A 12,704-nucleotide genomic window follows, 5' to 3' on the forward strand; every position below is an offset into this window, starting at 1 on the left:
AATATTGTGATTGGCTCCCACAACTGCCAGTATTGATGAGGGGGGTAGGGACTGGATCACTGTACTCCTGTCATCATTTCCTGTAACTCCCCTTCCCAAACGCATAAAAGGCCCTGCCCTGCCTTTGTTCGGGGCTCACTCCACGTGGCCAGTGGGTCAATGGAGTCTGTGAGCCCCAGCTTAAGACTTTGCCCTTTGCTTTTTGCAGGTGTGACTCGGTCTCCCTAGCAGTCTCTGGTGCTTTTTTGGGGGGCGATATTGCAAACTTGGGCACAACACTACCACAGATGAGATGTACTTGCTTTGGTGGCTAGCTTCTTAGCTGGGATCTTGTAGGGTGATGGAGCAGTTTCTCTTGGTGCCGGCTGGGATTTGTGCTGCTGCTGCAGGAGGCGAAGTGCGCCCCCCATAGACACTGCAGCCAACTCCCAGCCCCCAGCCGGATCTTGATCACATAGGGGGAGGGAGCACTTTCTCTTGGCGCTGGCTGGGATTCATGCTGCCACTGCCCGAAATGAGGTGTGCACTCCTGCAGCTGCAGCCAAAGTGTGGGTCCCCGCGCCTCTGCCTCCAACTCCCTGCCAGGGTCGGGTAGGGGTGGGGGCTATTTTTTCCCTTGTGCCACCCATGTTCGAGATTCGCGTGGCTAATGCTGGAGGTGAGATGCGCTATGGAAATGAGGTGTGTGCTCCTGTTCCCGCAGCTCAGCCAAGGCTGAAGTGCACGCCCTGGTGGCTGCTGACTCCCTGCCAGGATTGCAAAGGGGTGGGGGCTGTTTTTTCCTTTGTGCCACCCTGGGATGGGGAGGTTCGGGATTGGGGCTGCCCATGGAATGAGTTTTTCTCTCCATGTGGGGTTAAACGTTCTTTATCTCTTATTTAGAGACAGTGCTATGAACGTATTCAATTTCTCTTTCTTTTCCCTTTGTCTCTCAGGGGCTCCCCCGCTTTCTCTGTGTTGGGCTGGAGCTCCCACCTCTCCTGCTCTTCTCGGGCTGGCCTGTTTTCCAATCTCCTTAGTTCAAACTCACTCACTCAGGCATCTTTGAGGCTGTCTTCTTTCTAGAGTCTGTATTTTCTCCTTCCGCTCTTGCAGATGAGAGTAATGTCCTTCTCAGTTCAACAGATGGGGCTAATGAGGTTTATAGAGCTCCCTTCCTCTCTGCCATCTTGGTTCCTGCTGCAATCTCATTCACTTCTTTTGAGTAGAATTTGCTTGTTATGTCTTTTTCCAGCCTTGATTTTCAGCCTTTCCTTGCTTTTGGCTTTTTTTTTCTTTTTAATGCATAAAGTTGGATTTTCTTTTTTATCCAGCCTGGCAATCTCAGTTTTATATCTACAGTTTAGTTCATCCATATTTATTTGTGATTACTGATAAATTACATATTTTTGTTATCTTACTTGGTGTGTGTATGGTTCTTCCTTTTGCTTTCTTTTAGAATTTGATAATATTTAGTTTCTCGTTCCATAGTTTGGGTGTCATAATGTGCATGTTCTTTATTTTCTATTTTTATTCTTTTATTGGCCATGGAAGACACTTTAGCATGCATACTTCATTTCATACACTTAATCTGTGTATACTATCTCAGAACAGTACAAGAACTTAAAACCATCTCACCTCGTTTACATGCTGTATATTGTTCGAATCTTAATCTTTTTTTTTAAGTTTATTTATCTTTAGAGAGAGAGAGAGAGAAGCGAGAGAGCGCGTGCCACAGTATGAGTGAGGGAGGGTAGGGGGGAGAGAGAGAGAAATCCCAAGCAGCCTCCACATTGCCAGCACAGATCTCAAAGCAGGGCTGAACTCAGGAAGTGCAAGATTATGACCTAAGTTGAAATCAAGAGTCAAGTGCTTAAGTGACTGACCCACCTTGGTGCCCCTTAATCATCTTTTAATTTTACAAATTAATCACTTAAAAATATCAGTATTTGCTTAGATGTATTCACATCGTTAATTTGTCTATAATCCTTTGCATTCAGGGGTTTCCATCTGGTATCACTTTCCTTCTTCAGAATTTCCTAAAGGAAGTGTTTCAGTAGTAAAAGTTTTTATTTGGAGGCACATATCTTCAATTAAATTTTAATCCTTGAAAGATATTTTCTGGATTTACATTCCTAAATTAACAGTTACTTTCTGTAAGTACTCTGAAAATGTTACTTTGTTTTCTTTCTAGTCTGGTTTCCCCCTTGCTTTAGGAAATTGTACTTTTAGTAAGTTACTTCTTTGAAGGTAATCTTTTTTCCCTTTGGCTGCTTTTAAGATCTTTTGATTTTTGAATTCTTCAGTTTCACTGTGGTATCAGTACTATGATTTCTTCTTTTATTCTGGTTGGATTCATTGGGTTTTCTGACTTTTGAGTTTTATTGTTTCGCATCAATTTTGGAATTTACTTACAAATTTGGAATAATTCCTGCCATTATTTTTTTAATCTTTATTTTTCAGACTTGTTACTGGATGCTGTGTCAGTCAAGATCTTGACAAAGGGACACTCAAATGGGTAATTGAAGAGAGTTAGTGAAGGGATTGTTGACAAAGGTTGGGGAGAATAAGGTGTAAGAGAACAGAAGAGGATGGGGAAGTCATCATCGGGGCCTGAATGGGCAGGCAGGGAGAGTGGAGAATTTAGAGAGCCATAGCTATAGGAGAGAGCAGCTTCCCGGGCTTTTGGTGGAGAAAAGGTGCAGCTGGGGCTGGGGAAGGGGGCAAGGAAGCCTGGATGATACGGTTTCTGTAGGTTAGTTTCCTGGGGCTCTTACCTTCCTTCACTTTGTTGTCCAGGACTCTTATTTGTGCCTTTCTGCATTCTTCATAATTTTTTTTGTCAGTTTTCAGTTTTTTTCTTCAGTGTGTTTAATCTGCCTTTTGATCTATCCATTGAATTTTTGACATTTTGGGGGACATATTAATGTAAAGTGAAATTCACACATGTTGGGTGTCCAGTGTGATGTTTGGACAGTTGTATATATCCCTATAACTACCATCTAAACAAGCTACAAGTCTAGAGATACCTAAGTTTCTTTTGTTATGTTGATTCTAAGAGATCTGTTGTAGCATGCATCAAAAATTCATTCTTTCTTAAGGCTGGATATATGCCATTGTATGTGTATATTTATTACCTTTTGTTTATTCATTCATCCATCAGTGGATATGTGGTTGTTTCCATCTTTTTCGGCTATTGGGAATAATACTGCTGTGGATGATTCTTTTGAGTGTGTACCTAGTTGTGGAGTACTGTCTTGTGTGGTAATTCTATGTTTAGTTTTTTGAGGAACTGCCAAACTGTCTTTCATAGTGGCTGCATTAAAAAAATTCTGCATTTTTACATTCCCCCTAATAATGGACAAGGGTTCCAATTTCTCCATATCTTTGTTAGCAACTGTTACTTGCTTTTCTTTCTTTTTTTTCTTTCTCTTCTATGTTAGTCATTCTCCTAGTAGATGTAGATTTGCATTCCCCTAATGATTAGTGTGATGTTGGGAAGGTATCTTTATATTTGTTTACTGGCCATTTGTATGTCTTTGGAGAAATATATATTCAAGGCATTTGCCCATTTTAAATTGGGCTTTTTGTTTTCCTGTTGAGTTTTAGGAATCTTTCTAGATTCTGGCTATTAATTCTTTATCAGATATATGACTGGTAAAACTTTTTCCCATTCTGTGAATTGACTTTTTATTCTGTTGAGAGTATCATTTGATATGCAAAAGATTTTATTTGATTATTTGCTTCATATATATTTAGTTCTTTTAAATGTTTTGTCTCATGTTTCTGAATATTTCCAATATTTGTGAGTTTTGTTGATTTGCTTCTTTAATTTGTTGTTTAATTTGTTTGCTTGTTTCCTTATGTTTAAAATTTTTTGAATATTACCTCTTGGAAATGTTTCTGGAAAAATCTGAAGCCTGGATTATGGAGCATTACTCCAGGCGTCTTAGGTGCTTGACCAACATAGGACTCTTTAAGTGTGTTGGCTTGAAGTCTGGGGGCCACATGGGTCCTGTTGAATGAGACAGGAAGCCTGTTTGAAGGCTTGTCCTGGTCATCAGTTGTCTGAAGTAATTTTCCTTCTCTTTCTTATCTATCATTAGGATCCAGACTAGCAACTTTCTCTCTCCATCTCTTCCTCCCTCTCTCTGGTTTTGTTTTTTAATGCTTTATGGTTACACTGAGAACCCAGCTTTATGTGGAGGGATGTCCTAGTAGATCCCCATTTTAGGAGGTCCATGACTATGTCTTGTGTGTCCTCTGTACTGTTTGGGCGGCTATTGGAATGGAAATTCAAGGTCCCCTGTGGTTGGCAAATGTCTCTAGAGTAGATGCATGAGTGCCATTTTTCATCTTTGGATCCCTGCTTTGGGTTTTTTGGGTTTTTTTTTAAGCTTCTGAGGATTTCTTAATTTTTTGTAAGCTCAGCAATACATTTAAAAAGTGTAGAAATCTTTTATCCACCATTTTTATGTGATTTTAGCAGAAGAGTTGTTCAGGGTATCTATTTGGCAGAAACATGAGGAATGGAGGGTTCCCTCATTTTTAAAAAAAAATGCAGTTTTTCAGATGAGTGCAGAAGTAGAACAGTACAGATCACCATGTACTCATCTCCTGGGTTAACAAATGTTAATATAGCCATTTTGCATATAATCTTAAACATAATCTATTGAAGCTTCCTTTGGGTCCATTTTTTTTTTAATTTAAAAAATTTTTTTATCTTTTTAATTTACATCCAAGTTAGTTAGCATATAGTGCAACAATAATTTCAGGAATAGATTCCTCAGTGCCCCTTGCCCTTATAGCCCATCGCCCCTCCCACAATCCCTCCAGTAACCCTCTTCTCTTTTTTGTTTTAATTTTTATTTAACATTTACTTATTTTTGAGAGAGAGAGACAGATCATGAGCAGGGGAGGGGCAGAGAGAGAGGGACACACAGAATCTGAAACAGGCTCCAGGCTCTGAGCTGTCAGCACAGAGCCTGATGTGGGGCTCAAACCCACCAACTGTGAGATCATGACCTGAGCCAAAGTCGGACACTCAACTGACTAAGCCCACCCAGGCGCCCAGTAACCCTCTGTTCTTAACTGACTGAGCCACCCAGGTGCCCCAAAGAAACCATCTGTTCTACATGTTTAAGAGTCTCTTATGTTTTGTCCTCCTCCCTGTTTTTATATTATTTTTTATTCCCTTCCCTTATATTCATCTCTTTTCTATCTTAAAGTCCTTATATGAGTGAAGTCATATGATATTTGTCTTTCTCCAACTAATTTCACTTAGCATAATACCCTCTAGTTCCATCCATGTTGCAAATGGCAAGATTTCATTCTTTTTGATTGCTGAGTGTACTCCATTGTATATATACCACATCTTCTTTATCCATTCATCTGTCGATGGACATTTGGGCTCTCTCCATACTTGGCTATTGTCAATAGTGTTGCTATAAACCATGGGGTGAGGTGCATGTGTCCCTTAGAAACAGCACTCCTGTATCCTTTGGATAAATACCTAGTAGTGCAATTGCCGGGTCGTAGGGTAGTTCTATTTTTAATTTTTTGAGGAAACTCCACACTGCTTTCCACAGTGGCTGCACCAGTTTGCATTCCCACCTTTGGGTCCTTTTATAAGATTTTTTAAAAATGTTTATTTTTGAGAGAAAGAGCATGGGAGGGGCAGACAGAGGGGAAGATCTGAAGCGGCCTCTGTGCTGACAGCATAGAACCAGTGTGGGACTCGAACTCACGAACCAGGAGATCATGGCCTGAGCCAAAGCCAGACACTGACTGAGCCACCCAGGCGTCCTGGGTCCCTTTTAGATGCCATTCTCCAGACTCTGCTGTCATTCCTAGAGAGATAATTTTTGTTTATTTTTGGGGCGCCTGGCTGGCTCAGTTGGTGGAACATGCAGCTCTTGATCTCAGGGATGTGAGTTAGGGCCCCACGTTGGTTACAGGGATTGCTTAAAAATAAATCTTTAAAATATTTTTTAAAAAGGGGCACCTGAATGGCTCAATCGGTTAAGCATCTGACTTCAGCTCAGGTCATGATCTCCCAGTTCATGTGTTCGAGCTCCGTGTTGGGCTCTGTGCTGACAGCTGAGAGCCTGGAGCTTGCTTCAGATTCTGTGTCTTCTCTCTCTGCCCCTGCCCCCTCTCGTGTGCATGTGCATTCTCTCTCTCAAAAATAAACATTTAAAAAAATAATAATTAAAAAAGTAAAGTAAAATTGTTTTTCCTTACCTTCTGTGTTTTGACACTTTGTCCACAAAGGAAAATAAAAGTACTACTATGGAGTTTTTGAAATTTTACTTGGATGACATTGTAAGAGTTCAGTCATTTGCTTCATTCAGAATAATTTTCAGTTTATCCACTTTGGTGAATGTAGCTGTAGTTTGGTCTTTAATGGTATGACTACTACAATGTATTCCCTTTGGTGCAACCCAAATTGCTACTCTTTTATTTGTCTGTTATGATAGTGTATAGGGGCATCTTTGTGTGACCTTTCTATATGATGGGAGAGGCTGTCTAGGGAATAAATGCCTAAGACGTGGACTTATGCATACCTTGCTACTTAGGGCCATCATTTTTTTCTAGGTAATTCCAAGTTAATGTTCCGTTTTTACATTGGAAAAATGTAAGTTTACAGCTTTGTACAGTACTCCCAGACTTCCTATAAGCTCTTATTTTTATACTAATTTTTAAAGATCTGTATCATTTTTTTCATTCCCCCTCAGAAACAATAGCTTATTGTTTTAATTGCATTTCAGTGGTTTCTAGTGAAGTTGAGTATGTTCTTAGGTTTAATAGCCATTTTTTACTTTCTTCTCTGTGAATTGTGTAGCCTGTAGTTCATTGGCCATTTTTCTATTTCGTTGTGTAATTGTTTGGATTGCATTAGGCCTCATGTAACCCAAAAGTCCAGTAACAGTATCTTTTTTAAAAAATGATTCTTTTTCTCACCTAAAGTGTGGAGATGACGTGATCCGAGGTTGGTCTCATGGCTCCAAGATAGCATCAGGGGCTCATGCTGCTGCTGCTGCTGCTGCTGCTTTTTCCTTTCTCTTTCTCTTTCTATTTCTATTTTTGTAGTCTTAGCTGATGTCTTCCATCCTGTAGGCCTTCGTGTGCTCTCAGATGATGACTAGAGCTACAGTCAGCATGTCCATTTCCAGTAGGAAAGAAGACCTATGGACAGAAGAAAAATGTGTTTGCAGCTGAATCAGCTCCCTTTAGGAAGTCCTACCCCAAGCTTTGTTTTTGTCTTATTGGCCAGAACTTAGCCCCTAGTCCATGGTGCACTGAGAAGTGTTATTTAGCGAGATGCGGTGCACCGTATTCAAGTTCTTTACTAAGGAAGGAGAGGAGTGGCTGTCAGTTTCTGCTATAGGTTGTCTTTTGTGGGAGTTTTTATGTTCTGAATATTAGTCTTTTGTTAATTATATTCAGTGCAGTTATTATTGCCTCCTAATCTGTGACTAGTCTTTTTACTTACAGTTAATGTTTAGAAGGTTCTACTTTTAATATGTCAAATTTATTAATTTTTAAAAAGAATTTGTACCTTTTATTGTTTAAAAATTCTTCCCCACTCTGACATACTCCTATGTTTTCTTCTAAATGTTCTGTTAAAAACTTTTAAAAAGTTTTGCTTTTCATTTTTAAATCTTAAATTCAGCTAGAATTTATCACTATGAATGATATAAGTAAATATCTGATCCTTTGGTTTTGCTTATAAATAGCGAACTTTCTGGTGCCTATTATTTTGTAGTCTAACCTTTCCTCGTCATTTTGGCGTATGTTGTGGGCCTGTTTCTGGGAAGTCTCTGTGCTCCTTTGTTTTTTTCTGTTCTGATACTGTTTAAAAAAAATTATTACTATGCCTTTATATCTCATTCTGTAAGACTGTCACTCATTCTTTTTTTAAAGTTTTTGTTTAAATTCCAGTTAGTTATACTAATTTCAGATGTACAGTTTAGTGATTCAGCATGTCTTTACAACACCTTGTACTCACCACAAGTGCCCTCCTTCATTTCTATCACTATGTAACGCATACTTCACCCTCTTTTCTTATTCTTTCCTCAAGTTTTTAATAGTTGTTTTGAACCTCAAATTTTAATTCAGTTTATTTACTTATGACCTATGATTTTTTAGTAGTTTCATATGTACAATATAGTGACTCAATATTTGTATGTATTGTGAAATGATCACAATTAATTAATATCTGTCACTGTACATAGCTACTAAATCTATTGCTTATGATGAGAACTTTTAAGTTCTACTCTCTCAGTAACTTTCAGATACATAGTACATTATTATTAATTGTGGTTACCATGGTACACATAACATCCTTTTGAGTTATGTACTTTATAATTGGAAGTTTTACCTTTTGACTTTCTTCACCCATATCACCCCTCTTCCCCAGACCACCGCTCTGTTCTCTGTATCTGTGAGGAATGTGGGGCTGGGGCATGTTTTTGTGTGTGTGTTAAATTCCACATATAAATGAGATCTTTTTCTATAAGTGAATATCTTTCTCTCTCTCACTTTTCTCACTTAGTATAATGCTCCCAATGTCCTTTTCTCTTACTTGATTTGACTTTTTGGCCTTTTTCTTACATGTCCTAGGACAACCTTGTCATATTCTGAGATGTACCTTATTGAGATTTAACTTGGAATTGTATTAATTATTGTAGATTAATCTGGGAAGACCCATATGTGTATTTTTAACTGCAGGACTCCTATCATTATGAGATGCATTCATTAGCATCATTAGATGGGGACCCTGATTTGCCCGGAGGTATTTTTGCCTAGAAATTTCCCAACTGCCATGCTACAGAGATGGAATTAGAAACCCGGACATTTTGTATTGTAAAAGGGGAAAGATTTATACAATCTGAAGAGAAACCAGAGTATAAAACCTGGTCATTTTGATTCAGTATCCTGTTCTTTTAACTAAAGGGGACTGTAAAATTGTTTGGAGGGTAAACCTGTTTGTAAGCAGAAAGCAGGGCACCATTGCTAAGTATAACTTTAAGATAAGATAAAGAGAGCGAGAGGGGTGCCTGGATGGTTCAGTCCATTGAATGACCCTTGATTTCCGCTTAGGTCAAGAACTAGTGGTTCATGGGTTTGAGCCTCGTGTCAGGCTCTGCACTGACAGTGTGGAGTCTGCTTGGGATTCTCTCTCTCCCTCTCTGCCCTTCCCCACACTACTCTCTCTCTCAAAAGCAAATAAATAAACTTAGAAAGGGAGTGAGAAGAGATGAGGGAAGAAATGAGGTTGTATGTGAGAGGGAAGCCAGCAGGGCAGGGGTGGGAGGAGGATTTAGATTTCAGAGAACGTTGAGGGAAGGGAGTATTTTGTTAAGAAATTGGAGAAGGTAATAGAACATTCCTTTTGAAAAGGAAGATTCATAAAAGAGCTAAGCATGCAGGAAGGCTTTCACTTTGAAAAAGTAAAAATAAGGTCATTTTCTGAGAGACTGGAGTAATGGGTGTCATGAGATGAGAGGGTTGAGCGGAAAGTAGATTAGAAAGGACAGCTTTTGGAGGTATGCTATGAAATTGCAAGAGATGAATTAGGGCACATCTCTCAAGTTTGTTTAGCTTGAAAAGGTCCAGTATCTGGGATTTGCTCTTTATGGAATACTATGAAATACTGCAGTGATATATTAAAAAAATTTTTTTTGTCTTTATTTTTGTGAGAGAGAGAGGGGCAGAGTGAGAGCTGGGTAGGAACAGAGAGAGAGCGAGACACAGGATTTGAAGCAGGCTCCAGGCTTTGAGCTGTCAGCACAGGGTCCCATGGGGAACTTGAACTCTTGAACTGCGAGATCATGCCCTGAGCTGAAGTCAGACCCTTAACTGACTGAGCCACCCAGGCACCCCTGGTATGATACATTTAAAGTAATAAAGTATATCATTTTGTGTTATGGATTTAAATTTAGGTAGACGTAATAGTAAATTCCAAAGGCTTAAAAGGAAAGGTTATAGAGAGGAAACTAAAAATTGGACAAATTTTTAACTTAAAATTTTCAGTGAATGAGTCAAAAAAACCTTTTCAGTGAATGAGATGTTTTGGGGTAGTACATCTGTGATTTTTTTATTTGAACATTAAGCTATGCTTTCTCTCTAAAAGATGAGTGAGCAATTAGAGCTAAAAAATTTTTTATTATGAGTTTTGTGGCATGACTTCCAATTTTGTTTTCTACTTTTGTAGCTTATTTCCTATCTACAAGTCTTGAATGATTTTTTTAGTCTTTTGTATCTTTTTTTCATGGCCCTGAAAATAAAGATATTTATAGCAAGCCAAGAATATTATCCGAATTTCTTTCGAGTTATCTGACAGAAATTAGCCTACTCAACTATGTCTCTTCATTAGTAATACTTAAAGAGAGTCAAATCAGGGGCGTTGATGTTACACAGACTTAAGACCAAATTCTGGCTCTGCTGCTGTGATCTCGGGCATGTGACAATCTGTGAGTCTCAGGTTCTCCATACATGAAAGAGGCAGTAATTCATTCGTAAAGGGATGCTGCGGTGATTAAATGAGGTGGTGGGTGTAATTTAGCCCTCTGCGTGAGGAAGAAACGGTGCTGCTGCTGTTAGCCTTAATAAAAGTTACGGGGGCTGTCCAGAGGAAGAAAGTCTGGGGTCTCAGGGTCTGGCATGTGGAATTTCTGACTTTTTGAGGACGGGTTTAGCATGATGGGAGAAGAAGCCAGAATACAGTTAGGGGAGGCTGAAATGATAGACTCATAATTATTTGTGTGATTTGGTTAATGTATGTCCTTTGAAAGATTTAGAATTCCCTAAGGTAGGGACAGTTTCTCCTACTTTTATACCCTTAGCTTCTGGCATGGTGCTTGGATTACAGTCAGCCCTCAGTAAATAGAAATTATGTAGTACTTTTGGTTCTTCTGATGCCCCCCTTCCCGAACTCCTCATATTAAGGATGTCATTTAATACATTTTTCAGTAAATTTTGAGTTCCAGCCTCAGATGGCCCTAGTGTGCACCACCAGTGGTGTTTCTTCCCAGTATATTGGGTTAGGAATTAGTGAACTTCAGACTTCCTGCTAGTGTGACTCCTTAGAGACCCTTCTCGCGGTGCCTGGGTGGTGCAGTGGTTAGACATTCCCTTCTTGAGCTCAGCTCCGGTCATGTGATCTCTCAGTTCTGGAGATTGAGCCCTGCATCAGGCTCTGCGCTGACAGCATGGAGCCTGCTTGAGTTTCTTTCTCCCTTTCTCTCTGCTCCCCCCCCCCCAATAAATAAATAAACTTAAAAAAAAAAAACACCTTTCAGTATTTTCCTGTTATTGCCTTTATTTTCCTGAAGATACCTGAAATTGCTCCGTTTCCTCTCAGCATCACAGCTCTCTACTACCACCTACTATTTCCTCCAGCTCTTCCAGTTGATTAGATTGTATCTCTGAAGTGTGAGCGCTTTTACAGCTTTTGCTGTTAGTGACAGTGAAAGAACATAAACAGGCAATACAGAAAGGCTCTTTTACTACTATTATATCTTCACTGAAGCTGCTCAAGCTATGTGAACACTCTAGTGGCTGTATTGGGTCTTAGAGGGGAACTTTTATTAGGGATTTTTTTCCTTTCTGCCTCCATGCTTTAAGCATGATAAGGCTTCTACGATCCTGAACCACCTACGTGTAGTTTCTGTTAAAAGAGTTAGGGCCCTGAGGTCAGTTTCCACCTCGTTTCCTACCTGACTTTTAGCAGATTGATCACTCCTTTCCTTACCTGTAAAATGAGGGTAATAACAGTCTCTACCCTGTAAAGTGATTCATAAGGTTCTTAGGATTAATGAGCCTCTATATCTGTGTGCCTGTCCATCTGTTGAAAATAATGCCTGGCAATGCGAAGTACTCAGTGAATGTTAGTTATTCTGTTGCCTCTCTTTTGGTATGTGCAGGGCTCTAGGAATTTAGAGATGAGAAAATTAGGTTTCTGGTCTCAGAAAAATCCTAGTGAAAAAGAGAAAGGGGCAAGCAAATACATATGGTACATTATGGTAAGTCGGGTGATAGAGATAGATACGTAAGCGCATTCCACAAGGTGAGAGACATTTGTGTTCAGGCCAACGGACAGAAGGTCCGGAAAGGCTGATGAAGGAGAAACTGAAGCAGAGTTTGAAGGCCAAGTTCTGGTTTCTGGACAGGAATGAGTTCAGCAGGTAGAGGTATAGGTATAGGTCAGTACTAAGTAGGGAATTTTGTGGGAAAGATGCTATTTTTGATTTTAGAAGCTGAGCCTGTTAAATCTTTGGGGGCTGTGAATCTGTTTTCTTTTTCTTTCTTTTTTTTTTTTTTAAAACAAAAAGTGTTCTCAGAACTTGATGTTACATATAACTTGCTATTTGCAAACTATTGCCAAGTCATTCATTTTAAAAAAGAATTAAACATTTTGGTTTTGGGAAACTAAAGTGAATAGCATATTGTCATTTAGTGAATCAGTTGATGATTTTATTGTTTGTATGATAATGTTCAACCAGGTGGTTAATATAAACCAACTTTTAGATTATACTTCATTACTTAATGAAATCTGATGTTTTTCAAGGAAACACAAATCAAAACCACACTGAGATACCAGTCAGAGTGGCTAAAATGAACAAATCAAGAGACTATAGATGCTGGCGAGGGTGTGGAGAGACGGGCACCTTCCTACACTGTTGGTGGGAATGTAATCTGGTGCAGCCACTCTGGAAAAC

General features: G+C 39.3%; 1 protein-coding gene across 6 annotated transcripts in view; it reads left to right on the plus strand.

The window, feature by feature from the left end:
* The window catches only part of XPO4 (exportin 4), a 125,317-nt gene that overhangs the window by 23,957 nt on the left and 88,656 nt on the right, over positions 1–12,704 (plus strand). The window contains exon 1 of one of the 6 annotated variants that reach the window (XM_029936979.1): positions 2,449–2,497. The exons of the other annotated variants lie outside the window; for them this stretch is intronic. The gene's annotated coding sequence lies outside the window, so the exon portion shown is untranslated. Of the gene's footprint in view, positions 1–2,448; positions 2,498–12,704 lie in introns of those variants that run through there. 6 annotated transcript variants of the gene reach the window in all.

This window comes from Suricata suricatta, chromosome 4 (assembly GCF_006229205.1).
Source record: "Suricata suricatta isolate VVHF042 chromosome 4, meerkat_22Aug2017_6uvM2_HiC, whole genome shotgun sequence".
NCBI lineage: Eukaryota > Metazoa > Chordata > Mammalia > Carnivora > Herpestidae > Suricata > Suricata suricatta.